The sequence below is a fragment of the Capsicum annuum genome, chromosome 4 (genome assembly GCF_002878395.1).
Source record: "Capsicum annuum cultivar UCD-10X-F1 chromosome 4, UCD10Xv1.1, whole genome shotgun sequence".
In the NCBI taxonomy this organism is placed as follows: Eukaryota; Viridiplantae; Streptophyta; class Magnoliopsida; order Solanales; family Solanaceae; genus Capsicum; species Capsicum annuum.
The window spans coordinates 165,745,896-165,766,968 of record NC_061114.1 but is presented as its reverse complement, the minus strand read 5'-3'; the positions used below and the strand labels follow the sequence as shown (position 1 = coordinate 165,766,968).

General features: G+C 32.1%; 1 long non-coding RNA gene across 1 annotated transcript; it reads left to right on the top strand.

Annotated features, from left to right (window-relative positions):
• Nucleotides 1-1,789: 1,789 nt before the first annotated feature.
• On the top strand, nucleotides 1,790-5,601 carry LOC124897671. The gene is made up of 2 exons (XR_007054463.1): nucleotides 1,790-2,401; nucleotides 5,219-5,601. It is a non-coding gene; the product is annotated as an uncharacterized LOC124897671 (long non-coding RNA).
• The last annotated feature ends 15,472 nt before the right edge of the window (nucleotides 5,602-21,073 follow it).

Sequence of the window (21,073 nt, the reverse complement as noted above, 5' to 3'; positions counted from 1 at the left end):
GTCAAGATTTCAATGTGGGTTGAGGTTAATGCCATTACCATGCCGAAAATTCATCAATTTGGTGAGATCCATGTCACCCATTTTAATCATATTAGCTATGCACCAATTCAGTTCCAAAAAATGATCAATCAAAGCATGAACAACATATTAAGACAATGGAAAAAGTAATTCAACTATTAACAACCAAAAACCCTCAACCCAATTTCTAATCCATCAATTCAAATCACATGAATATTGAATAAGTTTATACAATAATATGAAAGTCCAATTGGGGAAAGAGTAGCAGCTTGAAATATAGAAGAAAACGAAGAGGAATTGAAGTTTAGAGCCTGAATAAAGAATAATGTTTGATAGTTACAGCTAAAGGTAATAGGGTCATTTAGGTGTTTTTAAATCGTTTAAGGGGTAAAGGACCAAAAAGACCCTCACCCCAAGTGAAAAAATAAAACTGCACAAAATTTACATAGTAGTGTGACACGCCGCTATCACGGTGGATAGCCAGCCTGCCACACTTCTATCGCGGAGCGTAAGTGATGTGGCACGCCACTATCACAAACCCTCACTGTCTCGGGGTCCTAAAGTAACCCCGAACCCCTTTTAAAAAGTTTAAAACTTTTTCAAAACGCCTATTTAACATCCCATATAATAATTCAAGTAAAAAATTAACATTACGCATGTGAGAGGGTAAAAAATAAATTGATCTAAATTTTACGAGGTTTTACATAGCATTGATTGTCACCTAATATTGCCCTCCATAACTGGATTTAACTTTGATTTGCTGCAATTTTAAATAAAATTAAAATATTTTTTTTGTTTGAATAAAGATTTTTAAAAGTAAAGTCTTGGAATAATTTTGTTATTTTAAATAGCAATCATACATTTTAGTATTTCTATATACGAGATCATGTAATCTTTGTTACTTAAATAATCATCTTATTGAAAATCATTCTTTTAATCAAGAACTATCTTGAAAATTTAGGTCAAATAGAATAAGTCTTGATTTAAATATAATTTTTTAAATGATTTATTTGGATGATATTTATTTGATAGTTTTAAAATAAAGAAACTCGAAATTAATTCGATACTTAATTCTTGACGGATTTTAATTCAATTTTGTCAACTCATTAAATTTGGACTCAATTCAAATCAAATTAGCCACAATTGCAATGCAATTGGCCAATAGATTTACATCTCGGCCAAAATTTAAATGAAAGTAATTAAGTCCTAATCTAAAATCCTAATTCATAGGTTATTTAACAAATAACCTTATGTACACATAAAGTAACATACTTAAGTATTAAATTAAAAAAATAACAACACTTTTATCAAATTACATTTTGTAGCATATGTATTTATATTTTTATAGCAACAGTTTGTAAAAATACAAAATACATATCGATCATAAGGGCAGTAAAAATCATATGTATTGTATTTTTATTGCAATAGTTTGCAAAAATACAAAATATAACTTGATATATTAGATAATTATGAAACTATTGCTATAAAACTTATAAATAAGGAGAGAAGTATGCTATTTTTGAATTTTGCCCTTTAAATTATATATAAATAACATAAATATCAATCTTTTAAAAGTAATTATATACCAACCTCTTAAAAGTAATTACACTCTCTTTCGCCTTTTTAATTTCTTTACTCTTTTTTTCTATTAATATATTATGTATATGTGAGATTTTTATAATATGTTTAAAGAGTTGAGATTTTTTGTAATATTAAAAATATAAATTGTGTATTTGTGTAATTTTTAGTTAAATTATTGTCCCCCGAAACTCCAAATCGACCTGGCCCTTCCCTTCCCCCCTTTTCTCCTTAATCCAACGTTCAACGATAAGCAAACTCAGCCTGAAAACATCCTCCAATCTCAACCAAAATGACACCAAATTCTCCTTTATCCGTCAACTTCGTCAATTTTCCTCCATTGTCATCCAATTTGTGTGCGCTTAATGAGTTCTCCGGTTCTAGAAAAATCTAGAAACTATCTAGGTGACTCTCTCAATGGGATTATCTGGAGATTCATGGAAAATTCATCTGATAATCGTTCAATTTATACACTACGTGGATGGTTGATCGATTATGCCATTTGAATTTTAAATTTTTATCCTCAATTCTTATCCGTTTTTCCCACTAGATTACCTCCTAATTGCCATCTATAAATACCTCTTTCCCCTCACTAATTATGGTCAAATTGATGGGAAAAATTGTAGATTTTTGAGGAGTATTCCTCTAATCTCACGTAATCAAATATCCGTGGCAAAAAAATACTTAGTTCCGGTGAAATCACTCAAATCCGACGAAGTTAATTTGAATTCCGGTGAAACTAAGTAAAACTTAGGTAGTGAAGTCATGACTTGCAACGTTGTCCCAAGTTTCTACTCCGAAAAAGGTAATAACTTCATCTTTTACATTTTTCTTCTTCACGATAGGATGTTATAATGTGTAATCTGGTAAATTGTGAAATTTTGTTGACGTACTGAAGCTTTTGATGCTCAAAATCCATCTGGATAAATTTTGTTAAGGCCTATGGGTATGATGGTTGTACCCGAGTTATCTATTTGTGTTGATTGAACAAGCCTTAAGTTTGAGTGTGCAATTCGTGTCTCTAACTACTGATTTGAGTGTGTGGTTTGATTGACGTCATGTATAAAAAATGAATTTGTGAGTGAATAACATTGTGTTTCAAATATTATTTTAGATAAGGTATCTCCGAAATATTTTTTGGTTTCTTGATGTCAAGTAAAATTGATAGATAATGAGATGAGGCTAGTTTTTGTTTTGAACTCCTCCTCTAGATGTAAAAGTTATATTTTTTATGTCAATTTCGATGAGAGTTCTAATATTTTTAATGGTAATGTGTAAATTTTATTTTGATATTAAGGTTGTCACTGTGTTGTTTAACTCTTCAAAGTCCCCTCTTTCCTTTTGTTTAAGTTTATTTTCTTTTCAATGATTTTAATCAGTTACGTTATCAGAGAGGTAGTATCTCATAACCGAATTAGTTTGATCACTTTAGCTGAAGTCATGTATCATTCGAGAAATCTCTCTGTTCAAATTAGGTTGATGTATGTGATAATCTTGTGATTGTTACTGGAATTCACTAGTCTAAGATCTATCCATTTATGCTAATACAAGCTGTAAGTTACAAGATTTGCTTTATCTTTCCAGTAGCACTTTTGGATTTAATTAAGATGGCTCTTTACTTTACCCTTTACATTATTTGGTTTTGGATTTACCATGTGATGGGTTAAGGCTCATTTGCTCATCTCCTTTCAAGAGTCAAAATATTCCATGTATCTTTAAGAAAATAACTTCAATGTCGTTGCTTTTTTTTTTTTTTAAGGTAATACGTAAAAATGATCTCAAACTTGACATCAAATTATAACTTTGACCTTAAACTTTGATAGTGCACAAATAGGACTTTTAACTATTCAAAACCTGAACAAATATGACCTCCGATTTTGCAATCCCATGTGTGAGTCTCACTCGCGCCTACGTGGAAAGGTAATTCAATCACACGATGCCACGTCGTTAAAACAGCTGACTTGGAGAGATGTCATATTTGTACAGTTTTGAATAGTTAAAGGTCATATTTGTGCATTGTCAAAGTTTTGTTTTTTGTGTTAAAACAACATCGTTTTTTTTTAATTATTATTGTTATAATAATAATAATAATAATAATAATAATAATATTTTTATTTCTATAGTAGAAGCACCTAACTTTTTTTTAATTTGAAAAAATTATTATTATTATTATTATTATTATTTTATTTATTTCTATAGCAGCAACACCTAGCTTTTTTTAATTAAAAAAAAAAATAGCCACTAGCAGGGATCGAACCCGCACAGTAGGTTGAAGGAAGCGCCCAAGAAGAGCAAGTAACACCACTGGGCTATCTAAGTTCCTTGTTTCATGCGGTTCAATATTAATATACGTACATAAATATACATTTTCCATCTTATATATATACAACGTAATTTTTTTACCGAGGTGGTTCGGGTGAACCCCATGGCAACCACGTAGGTCCGCCCCTTGTTAATTTAATAACGTTTTAATAACGTTAATTTAATAACATTTTAATTATGTTAATTTGATAACGTTAATTTAATTTACTACTACTACTATCCTTAATAACATTAATTTAATAACGTTTTGTTAAAACTATAATTTTTTTATTATCAATATAGTTTCATCTTTAATTTAACATTTAAATAAATAATATTTAGATATATTATATAACTTAAATTCGTCCTTTGCTTTATAATATATATACATACCCGTTCGATTTTTTTCATATGAGACTAACTCGCCTAATTAATAAATCTTCAATATTGCTCTTTTTTCGCAATAACAAAAGAAATTAGATGCCATTTTCATCTTTGAGCTGAAAATAATGAAAAATAATAGTGAAGAGTTATTTAAAGGTCATATTTGTGCAGTTTTGAATAGTTAAAGGTTATATTTGTGCACTTTCAAAGTTTAAGGTCATATTTATGTATTATGCCCTTAAATTTTAAGCCAAATGCGCCCAGTTTTGCATGTTGAACATGCGTTTTGTCACGTAGGATTTGAGGTCATATTTGTGCAGTTTTGAATAGTTAAAGGTCATATTTGTGCATTGTCAAAGTTTAAGGTCAAAGTTATAATTTGGTGTCAAGTTTAAGGTTATTTTTATGTTTTTTTTTTTAAGACCATAGAGTATCTCTCTCAATTGTTTACACCTATTTTACTTAGTCTAATCAATATGTTGAGTAAAATCCTTTACCTGGAGCATAATTCTTGTTTGAACCTTTTTCCATTTGACTTTGCTCCCTGCTCAAGCTTGCCATATTCATTATAATATTGAAAAAGCATGGGCAAGCTTATAACACTTATCTTATTGCGGGCATGTTCTGACAAATGATTACTTGATCTGTTTGATTTGAAATTCAGTTCAGATTCTTCTTAAAGTATTTATCTGTTCAAATGATTTAGGTAAGGTATTAATCCTTTTTTCTTTTGCTATGCCGCATGTGAATTAAGGGTCCATTTGGACCGTCCAAAACATCCCTTGCATACTCCATGATGGCCCAAGGAGTCCCCAATATATTTGAGTCAAGGCCTGATCACGCTAAAGTCCCAAAATAGATTATTTTTGAAGAAAACTAGGTTGTATACATGGATATACAACAGATATATAACATATATATATATATATATATGCAGCTATTTGAGAAGAATGAGGAAAAAAACCGGATATGTAGGTGGAGGACCAAAATATGTGTATACATAACTGATTTGGCCATGCATACACCAAGTATACGTCAAGCATATAGAAAATGTGAAGGAGCTGATAATATACTACAATTATACACTGCAGAAATGGATCAAAGTCCATAAACATTCGGCCCAAGAGCTGGGTAGATTCAAAATGGGCTAAATATGGGGCTCAAACTTCAACTTTTCTTCATTTATTATTGTACTAATTCATACTTGATTTACGTAATTTTAATTAATTCTTGAATTTGGTTAATCTAGATAGATTACCCAAGCATTGTTATTTTGGATTTTATCTTTATTCTTCATTTATTCAATATTCATCACTTTTAGTTTGTCACAAACCTAAAATAAAAAATGATTCTTTATTCCTCTTTGATGTAAAACGAGATACAAGTTAAAGATATTGAATGGATAATCAAGAAATAGATGGCAGATAGAGAAGAAAGAATGAAACACTTCCATAATTGAAGTAAATTAGAGACAAATATAGATTTGTAATTCATTAATTGAAACAAATAATTACATGATTGAATTCAGGAGAGAAGAAAATTGAACTGATGCATGAATAATCTTACCAAAAGACATTCAAGAGAGATCCAATGTAGATACAAAGGGCTTCAACCCATAAACCTCACCAAGAGAGTTAACATAAAAATATTGTTCATCCTAAAGATGTTCATCATATTCTATTTATATTACTAGGACTAACTTAAAATAAGAAAAGACATAAATGCTTCTTAATTACATGTACATTATGCTATGATCAAAAGAACCTAAAATATAATGTTTATCTTCACTTGTATTGATTTTCTTGCTGCCACACTCTCTTGAAACACTCTAGGCTCTTGATGTCAAGTTGAAATCTTCGAACTTGCATTATTCTCCCCTTGTTGGAAAGAATTCGACTTCAAGTTCGAGCCTTGCAAATCATAGAGAGAAATTAGTACATAAGCCAAAAAATAGTCTTTTAAAAAAGTTACATATCATTCCCAAAAATACACACTTTTGTGATAGGGACAAGAATCAAGAAGTTCCATAAAACTTATTTTTTCAAATTTAGTATTAAGAACTTTACTCAAAAGTATACCACATCATAAAAAAAGGTTAAAAGAAACTAATAATTTTCCAAATTAGAACTTTCAAGTCAAAACTAGTTTCTTCAACAACTTGGACCAAATAATTTCTTAATTCACAATTGAATTGTACTCTTCTAACCACATGATTAAGAGAACAAAAATAACATCCACAAATCTTAAATACAAGTATGCATTCCCGAATCAATCACAAACATCAATTTCAAAATTTTCTTGTATTTCTCACTTAGTAACTCACAACATGATTCAAATAGCAACATCACAGAATTCTCATTAATCACAACAAAGTTGCTACTATAAAGGTCAAAGGCACAACAATTCTAAAAATTAGCACTAGCCATTCAAACAAATCATTCTTGAATTCAGAAGGCAAAAATACCTCAAATATTTTTGTAGCCCAAGAAGATGCTCCCAAGTATCTTACCTCGTTATAGATCCTCTATTGATGGTGTTTCACAAATAGATCAACAAGGTTAGTAAACTCACCTAAAGAACAATTGCCACATTTATGCCCATAGATATTTGACAGTAGTTCAAATGGATCATATTTACACTTTCCTCTAAAAGAATTGAAGAATTTAAAAATTCCGCCTAATTTATATCCTCAAAGGTAAGATTAGAGTAAGTAAATAAATTAATTCAAAAGTTATCATCTGTCAATTTACTACTCCAATCACTTATGGCTCTCCTATTCTTTAAATGTTTTCTTCAATTTTAGAGGACTTTTCAACATAAAAAGTACTTTCAATAAATAATTTGAGAGTTAGCTTGCTAACATCGAAACAATTAAAACCCTCAAACAAGTCACAAGAATCATTTTCATAAGTCTTGCACTCTTTAAATTTTGGATAATCACTTTCATCAAGTGTATATGAGTCAACAAGGAATAGATCATTCAATTGAAAATCACCAAAAAGAGGATTGCCAAAATTTTTAATTTTTTTACATTCTTTAAGCTCAAAAGGACTATCATCACACTTCTCATGCTCCATTTAAAGAGAACTATGAGATAAAGAATTGTTACAATAAAATTCACTTGCAAAGAGTCAATCATTATCAATCACATTTTTAGTGTTCCGAGTAGCTAAAGAAGCAATATACTCATCTTCATCACAAGAATTCAAGGAAATACCATATTTTTTCATATTTGACATAACACTAGTTTGAAATATTTTAAGCTCACAATCAATAACAATTTTAGCTCCACAATCATATTCAACTGGTGTATGATCATCATTCATTTGTCTATTGACACAAAGTAAAGAATCATCAACCCACCAAAAGATGTTCTAACATTCACACTCAAGTCACTATCAAGTTCATTTGAAGTAACTAAAGAGTTAGGATTAGACTTTTTACCTTGATGAACACTCAACGAATTTTCTTTTTCATGATTTTCTAAAATTAAGCTCACATTCTTTCTTGAAGTATTTTTAATTTGACTTGCTTCTTTTTGATTCTTGGATTTCTTTTCATGTTGAATCATTCTTTTTATGCATTTCTTCAAGAATACCTATAAAAGAAGTAGAAACACTAGAAGAAGAAAAATTCAAAATGGTAGAGTTAGAATAAGAAGACTTCTCACTCTCACTCTCTCTTGTTTTTCTATTATATCATTTCCTTTTCTCTTACTTGCTTCACTTTTCTTCTTTTCTTCTTGTGACAATTCACTCTCATTTTTCAACTTTCTTTTCTTTTGCGCTTGTATCCACTCACTTACTTCATTCCAAATATATTTTTTTCTTTTTGCTCTCTTAAATTGTGACTATACACTCCCTAATTCCTCTCTTTCTTTTCATTATCATTTATTTCATTAGGAGTGCAATAGGCTCCAAGGATCCCCTTTGAGTCATTGTGATGACTCTTCAAATCAAGTTTCAACTTGGCATCTTTAGAAGCTTTAAAGACACTGCTTTAATTATTTAAATGACTTTTCCATGTCAAATTTCAAGTTAGTATTCTTCATTTTCACTTTTCTGACTTTCTCATTTATTATTGAAAATTCATTAATAACCATGAGAGTTAAGACATGCTTTCGTTTCACTGAATCTACAACAACAAATTTTTTCAAATTTCTATCAAACTAAAATATATTATGCTTGAACCAAAAAGCTCCTAAATATACCAAACAAGTAGAAAAAGAGTATACATCACACCAAATACCCCCCTTGATAGCTCCCCCCATGTTAAACAATGATCATTTCTATGTCAATCAACCTTTCACCAAATTTATATGGTGAACTTTTTGTATGATAACGTATTTCCAACCACTCAACCAAAGAAGGATCAATGAAGTTGGTATAACATAATTTTTCTACACCTAAAATGCAATCAAATGTGTAATCACTTTCATAACCCTCTACAATGACGTCAAATTTAATCAAACTTCCATTAGGCTCATGCTCTCTTATTCTTGTAGAAGCACTACTATAATAATCATGAAAAACTTCAGAATAATTTTGACTAGAAGTAGAATTAGAAGATAAAGTTCTCCTTTCACCATTGACATCCAAACCTCCATAGTAACTCCTTGAATCTATATAAGACATAATTAGGACAAGAAAAGTGGTTGGTAAAATAATGGACCTCACAAGTCACTCCCTCACATGTATAACTCAAATGATGGCAACTCAATTTTTTTTCACTCGTGTATACACTCAAAGGTTGTAGGCTTTTAGGACCATACTCAAATGATCTCACCACTCAAGCCTTTTACTACTCAAGGGTATTCCTTAGCCTCTTCACGATTTTACAATCTCAAATAATCTCAAAGTAAGTTTTCAAGTATTGGTTCAGAGTAGAGTTTATATTAATAACAAAGAAAAACAAAACACAGTCACAAATAAGGAATGAATTAAACATACAATGAAACTAAAAAGCGAAAAGTAGAAAAGAAATTGACGTGAAATGAAATACGAACACATAAATAACTAGAAAACACAAGTAGAACTAATACTCAATGTAATCTAGCTAAAGAATTGACATACAATATAATTTACCTATAAATCAAACAATTCAAATTTAGAGTTTGGGAATAAAGGTCACTCAAAAAAAATTTAAAACACCACATTCATTGAATCTATCAAGATCCAACCCAAATTAAGTTCACCCAATTAATATGAAACATTTTTAAACAGCACCCAATAATTTTCAAAGTAAAAAATCAACTCAAACTTTAAAATTTCACTAAAATTCGCACAAGAAAAATGCCTAATTTTTGAATCTAAAATTGACCTCAAATTCATCCATAGATCTCAAATTTGAAATCTAATATAGTTTACTCATGATCAAAATAAATTAGATCTAAAAAATGGGGGTAAAATTAACACAAGAGAGCTCAAAAACTCAAAATTTTCACTCTAGAAAGTGCTGAAATTTCAGCCGCGAAAATGGGAGAAAATGAGGCAAAATCAACTTCAAATCAACTTTAAATGCTCTCAAATTTGATATTCAAGTACTTTGAACTATTCCCAAAAAAATCCAACAACACCCACTTGAAAATTCTTCACTTTTCAGTTCAATTTTTTTCTTCAAATTTTTAATTTTTTCTATTTTTTTTTTTGAATTTCAAATGATACAAGCCAAGGATTAAGAATTGTAGGAACAATTCTTTAGCCTTGTGCTAATACCAATTAATATAAAATGAGATAAAATATAAACAAATTGAATGGATATTCCAGAAATAGATGGAAGATTGAGAAAAAAGAACGAAACAATTCCACATCTGGAGTAAATTAGAGACTAATATAGATATGTAATTTCCTAATTTAAACAAACAATTACAAGATTGAATTCAAAGGAGAAGAGAATTGAACTCATACATTAATAATCATACCAAAAGATATTCAAGAGAGATCCAATGTAGAGATAAAGGGATTCAACCTATAAACCTCACCAAGAGATTAACCTAAAAAATATTGTTCACCCTAAAGATGTTCCTCATATTCTATTTGATGGAATACATCGGCAGGCCCCTCAACTTAGAACCATCTTTCACTTTGGCACATTGAGTGGACGGTGTTCATTTCTAGCACCTAAAGCAATCTTCAAGTGTGTCGATTTAGCATTTTTTTATAATCAGCAAAAAAATACTACGTGTGTGTGTAACACGCGTCAATGACATGAAAAGTGACGAATAAAATACAAACATTTGTCATTTCTCTCCAAATTAATTTTTAAATAACTAATTTTAATTAAAGCAAAAAAATTGTCAATTAAATATTGACACTTGGCATTTTTAAACCCAAATAGTTATAAAAAATAAATTATAATTACCAACACCAAATTTTTCTTCTCCAGACCCCCACCCCCACCCCGACCCCACCCCACCCACCACGCGACCTCGCCGGCTTCCCCACCCCTCAGTCGTCTTCTATGATTTTCACTACCGTTTTGCCTCCTCTGCCCACCCATCAACCCTTTACAATCAAAATATTCTCTTCAATTAACTCTGAATACACAATCATCTTTTCAAAAAAAAAATAAAAATTGTTAAGAATTCATCCCTAACAAGATTTGTTAAAATTTATTGAGATTTCACAATTGGAGGAAATTTTCACAATTGAATTGCATTTGACATTATTCATTCTTTCATATTAACTCCAACATCTATCTCAAAATTTTTCACCATTGAAGGAGCTTAAATTGAGTAAAATCGAGGCAGAAATTGAGCTAAAACGAGTAATTGAAAATTATGAATTTATAGAAATTAGAAAAAGAAGGTGACGGTAGATTAATTTTTCATCATTTTTAACTATCCTTAAGGAAGAAGTCATGATTGTGTGAGTGGTTGGTGGATAAAAATGGAGAAATGTATTGGAGGAGATCAAAAGGAAGAAAAAGAAGAAAAAAAAATAAAAATTAGTAATTTTTAAGTTGTCGCGCTCAAAGTGTATGCAACACATAAAATGTGCCAAGTCAGCAAAATATGTCAAAGTAACATAGTTGATGGCTACTTAAGGTGTTAAAAATGAACACCATCCACTTGAGGTATCAAAGTGAAAGATGGTGTCAAGTTGAGGGGCCTGCCGATGTATTCTGCCTATACTATTTATACTACTAGGGCCAACTTAAAATAACAAAAGACATAAATGCCCCTTAATTACATGTACATTGTAATATACTCAAAAGAACCTAAAATATAATGTTTATCTTCTCTTGTATTGCTAATTTGTCTTCTACACACTTTTGAAATACTCTAGGCTCTTGATGTCAAGTTGAAATTTTTGAACTTGCATCACTCTTAAGAATAAATCTTTCTAAAAATGAATCTTTTAATGATAAGAAGATATTTTCTTTATTTATATGTTAAGTAGTTTTATTTTGACTAAAGGAAAATTTTATTTCAAAGTTTAAACATTCCATGATTAACTAAATATTGCTTAATTTATCTTAACTTAGTATGTTTCTTTAAAGTTTCCTATTTTTCAAAATTCATAGCTCTATTAAATTTTTTGTACAATTGACATCATCTTTCCTTTTGTTGAAATAATTGGTTTTCAATATTAAAAAAAAATCTAATTTAGTTTTCTTTCACAAAGAAATTTTTCTTAAGTTGAATAGGCTACTTTTCACTTGAACAAAATAAATGTCATGTTTGCAAATGAATTTAAAATTTTATAAAGTTAGCTATGTTTTCATAACTAGTCATTTTTACAAATCAATCAAATGTCTTTGGCCAACCACTTTTAAACAGACACTTCTTGAGTGCCTTAAAAACCTTCTTAGGGCATTCTTTGAATTCATACCTAGTTTTTCTATTTCAAACATATATTTTTGTTTTTACTCTTTTGAAATATTTTTAGTTTTTTCTTGATATTTTCTTTAAAAATCAAGTGATGACTCTGTATTTTCTTAAATTATTTCAAAATTTTCTTTAAGGTTTTGAAATGGTTTAAAATGTCAAAAAGAAATATTTTTCAACCCTTCGAGTCGAAAGGGGATAAAAGACCTCCTTCTCATGAACCTCAAGAACTGGTAAATCAAACAAATGAAGACATTCATGATATTTAACAAACTCAACCAGTTCAAACATCCCTGGCCTATCAAAAATTTTTGGGTCAAACACTCTTTATTTTTGCAGAACATTCATCATCTTCTCTCCAGTAAGAATCTTTTCAACTTTTTGAACTTTTATTCTCCTTGACGGGGTAAATGGTCCCTTTGATGGTTTAACCACTTGTGCTGGAGTGGCACAACCAGTCTTGGGAGTAGGTCCCTCAAGCGTATCAACTCTTTTCCTTTTGATTGAAAGTATCTTCTTTCCAGCTACTTTCTTCTACCTACTTGTTTTCAAAAAGTGGTTTTCTCAGTACATGCTCCCTTCCTTGTTTTAGCTATTGTTATTGTAATGTTTGAGTTGATTTCATCTTCCTTTTTTTTCCTTCACAACCACCATATTTCAACAGGAATAACAGCCTTATCAATCATTGAGGCTTTCCGTAATCTTCGTATGTTAATTATGACAGATTTGTTCATCTTCATAACATATTCCATGAATTTCTTTTCAGCCCCTTGTCCCATAAATTCTTACAAACTTTTGAAGAACATCATCTTTTTCTTTCCCCTTTTTACCTCTTTGTCTAGTGCATTTTTAGGTCAATAGATCAATGTCAGAGTTATCATCCTCCTCATCCTAAAAAAGAGGTATATCAAATTTTTGTTGAATATTTCTTGATGCTGGTGTTCCATCATATGTTAGATGTGGTGAACAACCAAGAGACATGACCACTTGAGTTTAGTTCCCTTCTTTCGTTTGCCATTTGAGTTAGACTCTAAATATCAAAATCAATCTTTAAACTATAATGTTTGATAGATTTCCTCTTTCATCTGGCAAATCTCTATCAAACATGAATTCATCAACTAGAAGAGAATCAAAGAATTTTGTGGTATCCGATTCCTCAAAAGCTTCTTCAAACACTTAAGATTTGTAAGGGACCAGGTTGAGTGTTCGAAGTTATTTCTGAGAGAGGCTCAGAAACAACAAAGGCAAAAGACAATGAATCCTCAACAATATTGGGAATTATTTTGGGAGATGCAATGGATCCAAGGAGATAGAAGAGGCAACTATTTTTGAGATATGAGTAGACAAAATAGGAGTTTCAGAAGAAAAAATTTCAAATTTAGAGGGTGTACCTATTAGAGAAAACTTATTATGGAATGTCTACGAAGTAATTTTGAGGGAGATGAAGGGATATTGGGGATGAGATGGTGAAAGTAAAAATATTTTGAGATCAAGAGAAGATAAAAGTGATGTAGGAGAAAGAAGTTTGATATCTTTGAGAATTTGAAGGATTTAGAGTTTATGAAGGGTATTTAAGCAATTAGAAAAATGACATTTTAGATTAAAGGGGAAAAGTTGTGTCTGGTCCAATTGGACATATCTTTTATTTTTTTAAATAATATGACAATGGTACAGAGAGGCAGAAAAAGACATGTGTCCATTTCAAATGGTTCTTTTATGCATTTTCAAAAAGGAAATATATATGATACTAACTTTTTGAGAGAAGACATGGCCCCTTCTTAAATTTTTTAAATGTATTTGCTTTAAAGGTAATTTCCTTTACATTATGATATTCCTAAGCTAATCTCTGAGGCTGATAATGTGGTGCTAGATTCCATTCCTGATGATGAAGAAATTAAACAGGTTGGATTTATGTAACATTCCCTGTATTTTAACTCATAAATAGAGTTAAGAGCGGGCTCATGTGATATACGAACAAATTATGAAATCGAAAACTACAACTAAGCTACGAAAATAAAAGGTAAAGATTGTCACACCTCTTTTTTAACCAAAAAATTAGATTTTAAGTTTCAAAACGATTTTATTATTAAGTGATAAAAAATAAAGATTTGTTTCGAAAAGGACTTTTAACAATCAAAACTCAGAGTCGCTACTTGGCATAAATTCTGGTATGCCAAGTCACCTTTGAAAATCCTTTTTCGAAAATGATTTTAACTCTTTTAAATTGATCCACGAACAAATATTCTGGTTAAGAGATTCTATTGATCGAGGGGAAGGTGTTAGACACCCCTCGGTCCCGTGGTTCGACCACAGTCTCTTTGTGGGGTATATCGGCTAGTAAACACTATGAGATGTATAAACCAAATAAAACACACAACGAGAAAATAAACAAACAAAATCAAAAATAGTGTCCAGTCCAATTTACGATAGACCTAAAATAGAAAGGTACTGAAATGTAAGCCTATGCTAACCTACACTAATCCTAAACTATGCTCCACCCGATGCCTCGGGTCTTGATTATGAACCTCTTTTGTGTATATGATACTTCGGAGAATTTTCCAATGAATAAATATAATATGTCTCGGGCATTCCTCGGCCAAATGAGTACAATTAATCCAAATGCGGTAAGCAAAATCATTCAACAAATATTCCAAATATTTCACAATTCACAAGTTCTAAATTTTCCTATCTAGCCTATCGTTTGCCTATTTGTTTCAACCCATCATGATACTGTTGTGTTTAATAAAGTTGATGTCCATCTCAAATCAAACAACAATCTATAAATCAAAATGATGCAATATTCATTTTTATCAATTTTTAATTCCCACCTCAAATGACTGATTTTAATTGTTAACGAGGTATCATTTCCTCACACAATCCATAGTCAACCCATAATCAAGAGAATCAAACAACGGATCAAAACAAACTACTATTCATTATCAACAAAGATCAAGCAACACATAACACTCAATTCAGTGTTTCGAATATGATAAATAATAAAATAAAAAGAGTGAAGGAGTAGAATTGGACCTCAATTGACAATTAAAATAAGTATCACTCAATAAAAAGATAGGATCTGCACCGAGGAACTTCGAATCATCTCCAATAATGAAACTATTCCAACTTCGATATACCCCAGCCCCAACAACGAAACCAATAGTTACGCGAGAGAGGCAAAAATGGCGCATGCTTTGCGCTCTGGTTTCCGTTTTAATGGGTTTTTTGGTGAAGGGGTTTGTTTTTTGATGACTTAGCCGAAACCGGGATGACCGACAACTGGTGGTGTTTTTCAGTGGGTGGCTTCGGTCAGAATTGATGGAAATTAGCCATAACAGTAACCGCACAATGATTTTTGTACATTTCCTGGTGGATATTCCAGTAGAATACCAGTGAAATATCTCTCTTAATTTCTTTTTGCTTTTGTTGACCTCTCTATCTCTCCCTCTTCTCTCTATTTTCCCTTTTTTCATTAAATTTTTCCTATCAGTGTGTGCATATATGGTGTATCAGTGTTTGGTCTATGTGTATGCGTGAATTCCCTCGGGAGAAGATGAAATTATTGTGTTTGTTTTATTCTCTCTAATAGAATTGTGTGATGATGGTGTCCACATTCTGTTATATTATGTGACAGTGTGTGTTCTAGAAAGAAAAAATAGAGTATGTGCATATGTATTTTGTGTGTTCTAATTGTAAGAGTATGTGTGTAATTGTATTCTCCCGCGAGTAAAGAAAATGTGCGGGAGTATGGGGGTTGGGTAGGGTATGAGGGGTAGAGTAGTGAGGAGTAGGGGTAGGAGGTGTGAGATGGTTAATTTTCATTGGGTGGGTGGTTAATTTGTTTGGGTGAGGTGTCATAGTTGTTAGAAATTTGTTATTTTTTGTGTGTTTTGGTGAAAGATTTATGGAATGGGGTGGGGTGCATGATAAAGATAGGATAAATGGGTAAATTTGTCTTTCAGGAGGGACAAAATTACGTGTCTACATCATGCCCCTCTTTAGATGTAAACACAAAGTATTTTCATACAAATAAGTATACAGCGAGATAGAATTTTGACCCGACCATTATTTGAAGGAAGAAACAGATGGAAGAAAGGCAATCAGGTCTTGATGGCATTGTACCTATCTTAAATTATGTGGGAGTCAAAGAACATGTAGTTTTAGGGTTGACAAGGAGGGGGACTATACCGAGTTGGAGAGTCGAGTGAGGTCCTACCGAGATTCTGATCCATGGCTCTGCCATTACATCAAATGAAAATTACAAGTTAAGAAACATAACTAAAATTACAAAAATCCTATCTATGCAGCTTTCCTGACTCTTGACTTGCTATTTGATCACCCTATTCTTCAAGAGGGCTCCTGACTTGCAATTTCCTTACTCTGTTCTCCGGGCGAGCACCCGACTTGCAATTTTATCACCTTGTTGCTTGGCATTCAATTTCTTCACCCTGTTCTCTAGGAGGGCTCTTCACTTGCTATTTCTTCAATCTGTTGACTTTTAATATCTCCACCTTGTTTCTTGACTTTCAACTTATTCACGATGTTTCTTGACTTTCCATTTATTCACCCTATTCTTCAGGCGGGCTCCTGAAATCACATCAAAACTAGAAAGAAAATTATTCTAAACAAAGATTATTATAAAAAGAGATTCCATTCACCAGAAAAGTAAAGTTCCAAATGACAGGAATTAAATTTTTTCCCCAGTTTATCATTAGAGGACTTTTCTGAAAGTCATATCATAACTACTTGAAAAACCTAAATAAGGAAATGCATCTTCTATGGGTTAATTGGAATGATTCAACTAGAAAGTGCATTATGTAGGAGTCAAAGGGAATGACTCGACTAGAAAGTACATCTTCTAGGATTCAAGGAAAATGCCTTGACTAGAAAGTACATTTTCTAGTAGTTAAGGGGAATGACTCAAATAGGAGGTACATCTTCTAGGAATCAAGGGGAATGACTCGACCGGAAGGTACATTTTTTAGGAGTCAAGAGGAACGACTCGATCGGAAGGTACATCTTCTAGAAGTCAAAGGGAACGACTCAACCAGAAGTTACATTTCTAGGAGTCAAGAGGAACGAATCGACTGGAAGGTACATCTTCTAGGAGTCAAAGGGAATGACTCGATCGAAAGGTACATCTTCTAGGAGTCAAGGGCAATGAATCGACCGTAAGGTATTTTTTCTAGGAGTCAAGGGGAACGATTCAACCAAAAGGTACATCCTCTAGGAGTCAAGGGGAACAACTCGACCGGATGGTACATCTTCTAGAATTCAAGGGGAATGACTCAACCGAAAGGTACATATTCTAGGAGTCAAGGAGAATGACTCAAACAGAAGGTACATCTTCTAGGATTCAAGGAGAATGACTCGACTAGAAGGTACATCTTCTAGGAGTTAAGGGGAACAACTCGACCGAAAGGTACATCTTCTAGGAGTCAAGGGGAATGACTCAACCGGAAGGTATATATTTTAGGAGTCAAGGGGAATGACTCAACTAAAAGGTACATCTTCTAGGAGTTGAGGGGAATTGAAGAAGTGTATCACCTAGCAATTGAAAACTGAAATACCTGAACTAGGAAGTTTGTCTTCGAGGGAAATAGGATGATGAATTTTTACCATGATTTAATTATCAAACCTGTGCAGCAAAATTTCTTTCCTACATTTTTATAAGTAAGGCATTACAACCCTTGATATTTATGCACTGAAGTCCTTGATTTAAAGGTAACATATTTCCCGCTTTATCAAAGAAGACTTATGAGTTTAAAACATGGTGGCTGGTTTGTGGCTTTGGCTTTCGAGGCAATTGCTCTTGCGCTGGTCATATTTAACCTTTCTTCCAACCATTAGCATATATCATTGACTTGATGCATCATTGACCCAAACTTAGATTATTCAGGGTGACTCTGAAACAAACACAGTATCTATACTTTGCCATTCTTCTCAGATATACCCCTCGAACCTTGTTATTCCCATGAGTTCCCAGACTTGTCTATTGACAAAACTTTCTGCATGCCTTATTTTGTCTCACAATCATGTCTCTTTCATATGCTGGCTTTTTTCTTGCTTTGTACAATTTGAAAAAGCTGGTAGCCAAATTTAAAATCTTTTCTTACTTATTTTGACATGAACTTGATTTAAAGACAAGAGAAAAATGATAATGATTTTTTTATTTGGATAAATAACTCAAGAAAATAAAATAAAAATAAAGAGAAGAAAATGAATGTCCCAATTTGAAAAAGAAAAAGAAAACTTATCTGAAAATGACAGTCAACTCTAGTGATTATGACATGCATTTTGGATTAAACTGTCTGATCTTTTCATCTAAAATTTCCACCAATTGTTATTGAGTTAATGGCCCTGAAACTGAGTTTCTTCCTTGGACCAATTGCATTCAGAGACCTCATTTAGGTAGTGATGCCTTGATGTATTTTCATCAACAAGCCTCTCTTATTTTTTTTCTCAGCTCGCCATTTCCTTATTGTGTCTGTAAGGGGTTTTCACGAATGAGACTCTCTTATTTTCGTTTCTCTTAACTCAGAGTCATCTTACAGTACCCGTGATAGTTTTCACCGATAAGACTCTCTCAACTTACCGTCGTCTTATGGTGCCTGTGAGGGTTTTCACTAATAAGACTCTCTCATTTTTATTTCTCTCCTGATTTTGCTAAGGAGGAAAAGTAGTTCCTAAAATGCATTATCATATGCATTGCATGCTTAGCCTTATCATTCTCAGAGATTGATCTGAAGGTCTTTCTTTGGTTGTAACTTGGCTTTTGGATAAGGTTATAAAAAAAGGATGACATGAGGCCCAAACGACAATTGAAGTGGGATAGGACTTACAACTTTTGGAATCTACTCAAACAATGAGGATTAACCCATGCCCTAGTTTCTTTTGGCTGGGTGATTCTAAATTAATTCTCACGTAGTTTTGACAACTCGTTCTTTTGCTTGATTCTGATTTCTTTTTCTTTTTCTTTTTAATTGACTTTTTTCTTTTTAGGATTTTTTTGACTCTATTTTTCTTGACACTCTTCTCTTTTCTTCCTTTTTGACACTTTTTTTTGAGACTTTTCTGACTCTATTTGTTTGTCCGATTCATTTCTTTTAAGTTTTTCTGACTTCATCTTGATTCAAAAAAGGTGTATGAATGAAAATAAAACTAAGGCTCAAATGGGGTAAACAAAGGATGACACAATATTTGGATAGCATAATGAAATGCCTTTGTCATGTCAATCCTTGAAAATGCAAGTACATATCATGCAATATGAAATGAAAAATGAAGATCATTTGTGACACTTTAACAACACTAACTTTAACTGAGCATGTGTGCCACTCTTCTTCCATAGTTGTCAAACATACAACTCTCCCTTTGTTGTACATCCTTCACATCGAATTATCCATGCTTTCGTAGAGATGATTTTCTTTCTGTTTCTCTTGATATAGGATCACGCAGCCACTGTTTGATCTAATTGAGATATTTATTTCAATTGATGACCAAGATATTCTTGTGATTCTCTAAATAATTGCCTTAATTTTTAAAGGAGGCTTCAACTTGTCACCAAATGTCTTAGCACTCTACCTATTTTCTCAGATGCTTTTTATAACTTTAACCCTCTAATTCAATGTTTCATAGTTAAATTGGATTTTAAGATATGGATGAAAATTCCACAGGCATGTCATATCACTAGAATCAACATAAATGTACTGTATAAAGAAAATAAACAAACAACACATATTCAAAATATAAAGAGAAAGAGACACTTCATTTAGTTAAAATAAAAGATAGAAGGGTTTGAGCATAAACAACAACGGGACAAAACAAGATAGATCCTGAACTACATTCCTGAAATAATTTGGATAGCAGAAAAGAAAACAAAATAAACTACCAAACATCCATCCTAGCATGGAGAGAAGTGACTGAGCTTGACATCTTAGCCACTGGTTTGCATATCAGCATGACTAGAGCTTTCCTCACTATTGATGTTCTGCACCATAATTGATCTATCTTGAATTATTTTTTCAATTTCTCTCTTTAAATCTCAACAAGCTTTAATACTATGACCCTGAGCATCAGAATGATACACACATCATACATTAGGATCAAAATTTCTTTAATGCAGATTAAGGGTGTGCCTAAGGAGAGGAGTCATCATGCCCTACTGTACCAATCTCTAAAATAAACTGAAATACAACTCTTCAATTGGTGTGAAGGTATATCTTGACTTCTGCCTCATTTCATTATTTGGCTTGGATTGAAAATTAGGCCTAGAAGGGCATTGGTATGTTTATAGAGTTAGATGATAACTTTGAAGAGTTAGTATGTGCCATTGTAGGTAAGATGGGGTTTGAACATGAGGTTGTAAATTATATACTGGATATGGAGGTGGGGGAACAAAGTATAATGGATTTTGGGAGTGAATATATGGAGCTTAGGCATGATCATAGGCTTGATACTGAGAGCGACGACGACGTGATCTTCTTGACCGTGCCTGCTGTCTAACTACAATAGCAAATGCATCTTCTCATTCTTCTTATCCCCAAAACTTCTTGAACCCTTTTGAATTACTTAAGATGTTGCTTTCAATGTTGCAAAACTCACAAAGTGACCGGTCTTAATTCTATCCTCTATCAGTCCACCATTTTGAGGACCTCAATAAATAGCTTTCCTAATGCAGGTAATAAGTGTTGATAATATGTTTCATCCTACACTTGAATAAACATCTCCACTATCTTACTTTGTTTCATTGGCGGTTTCACCCTAGCATCTTGTTCGCGCCATCTAATCGCATACTCCCTAAAACTTTCAGTACTCTTCTTCTTTATATTAGTTAAGGATTTCTCATTAGGGATCAACTCCACATTGTATTGGAATTATTGCACGAATTCATTAGTCAGGTTATCCCAACTATTCCACTTGTTGATGTCTTGATCAACAAACTATTCTGAAGCTAGACTTGAAATACTC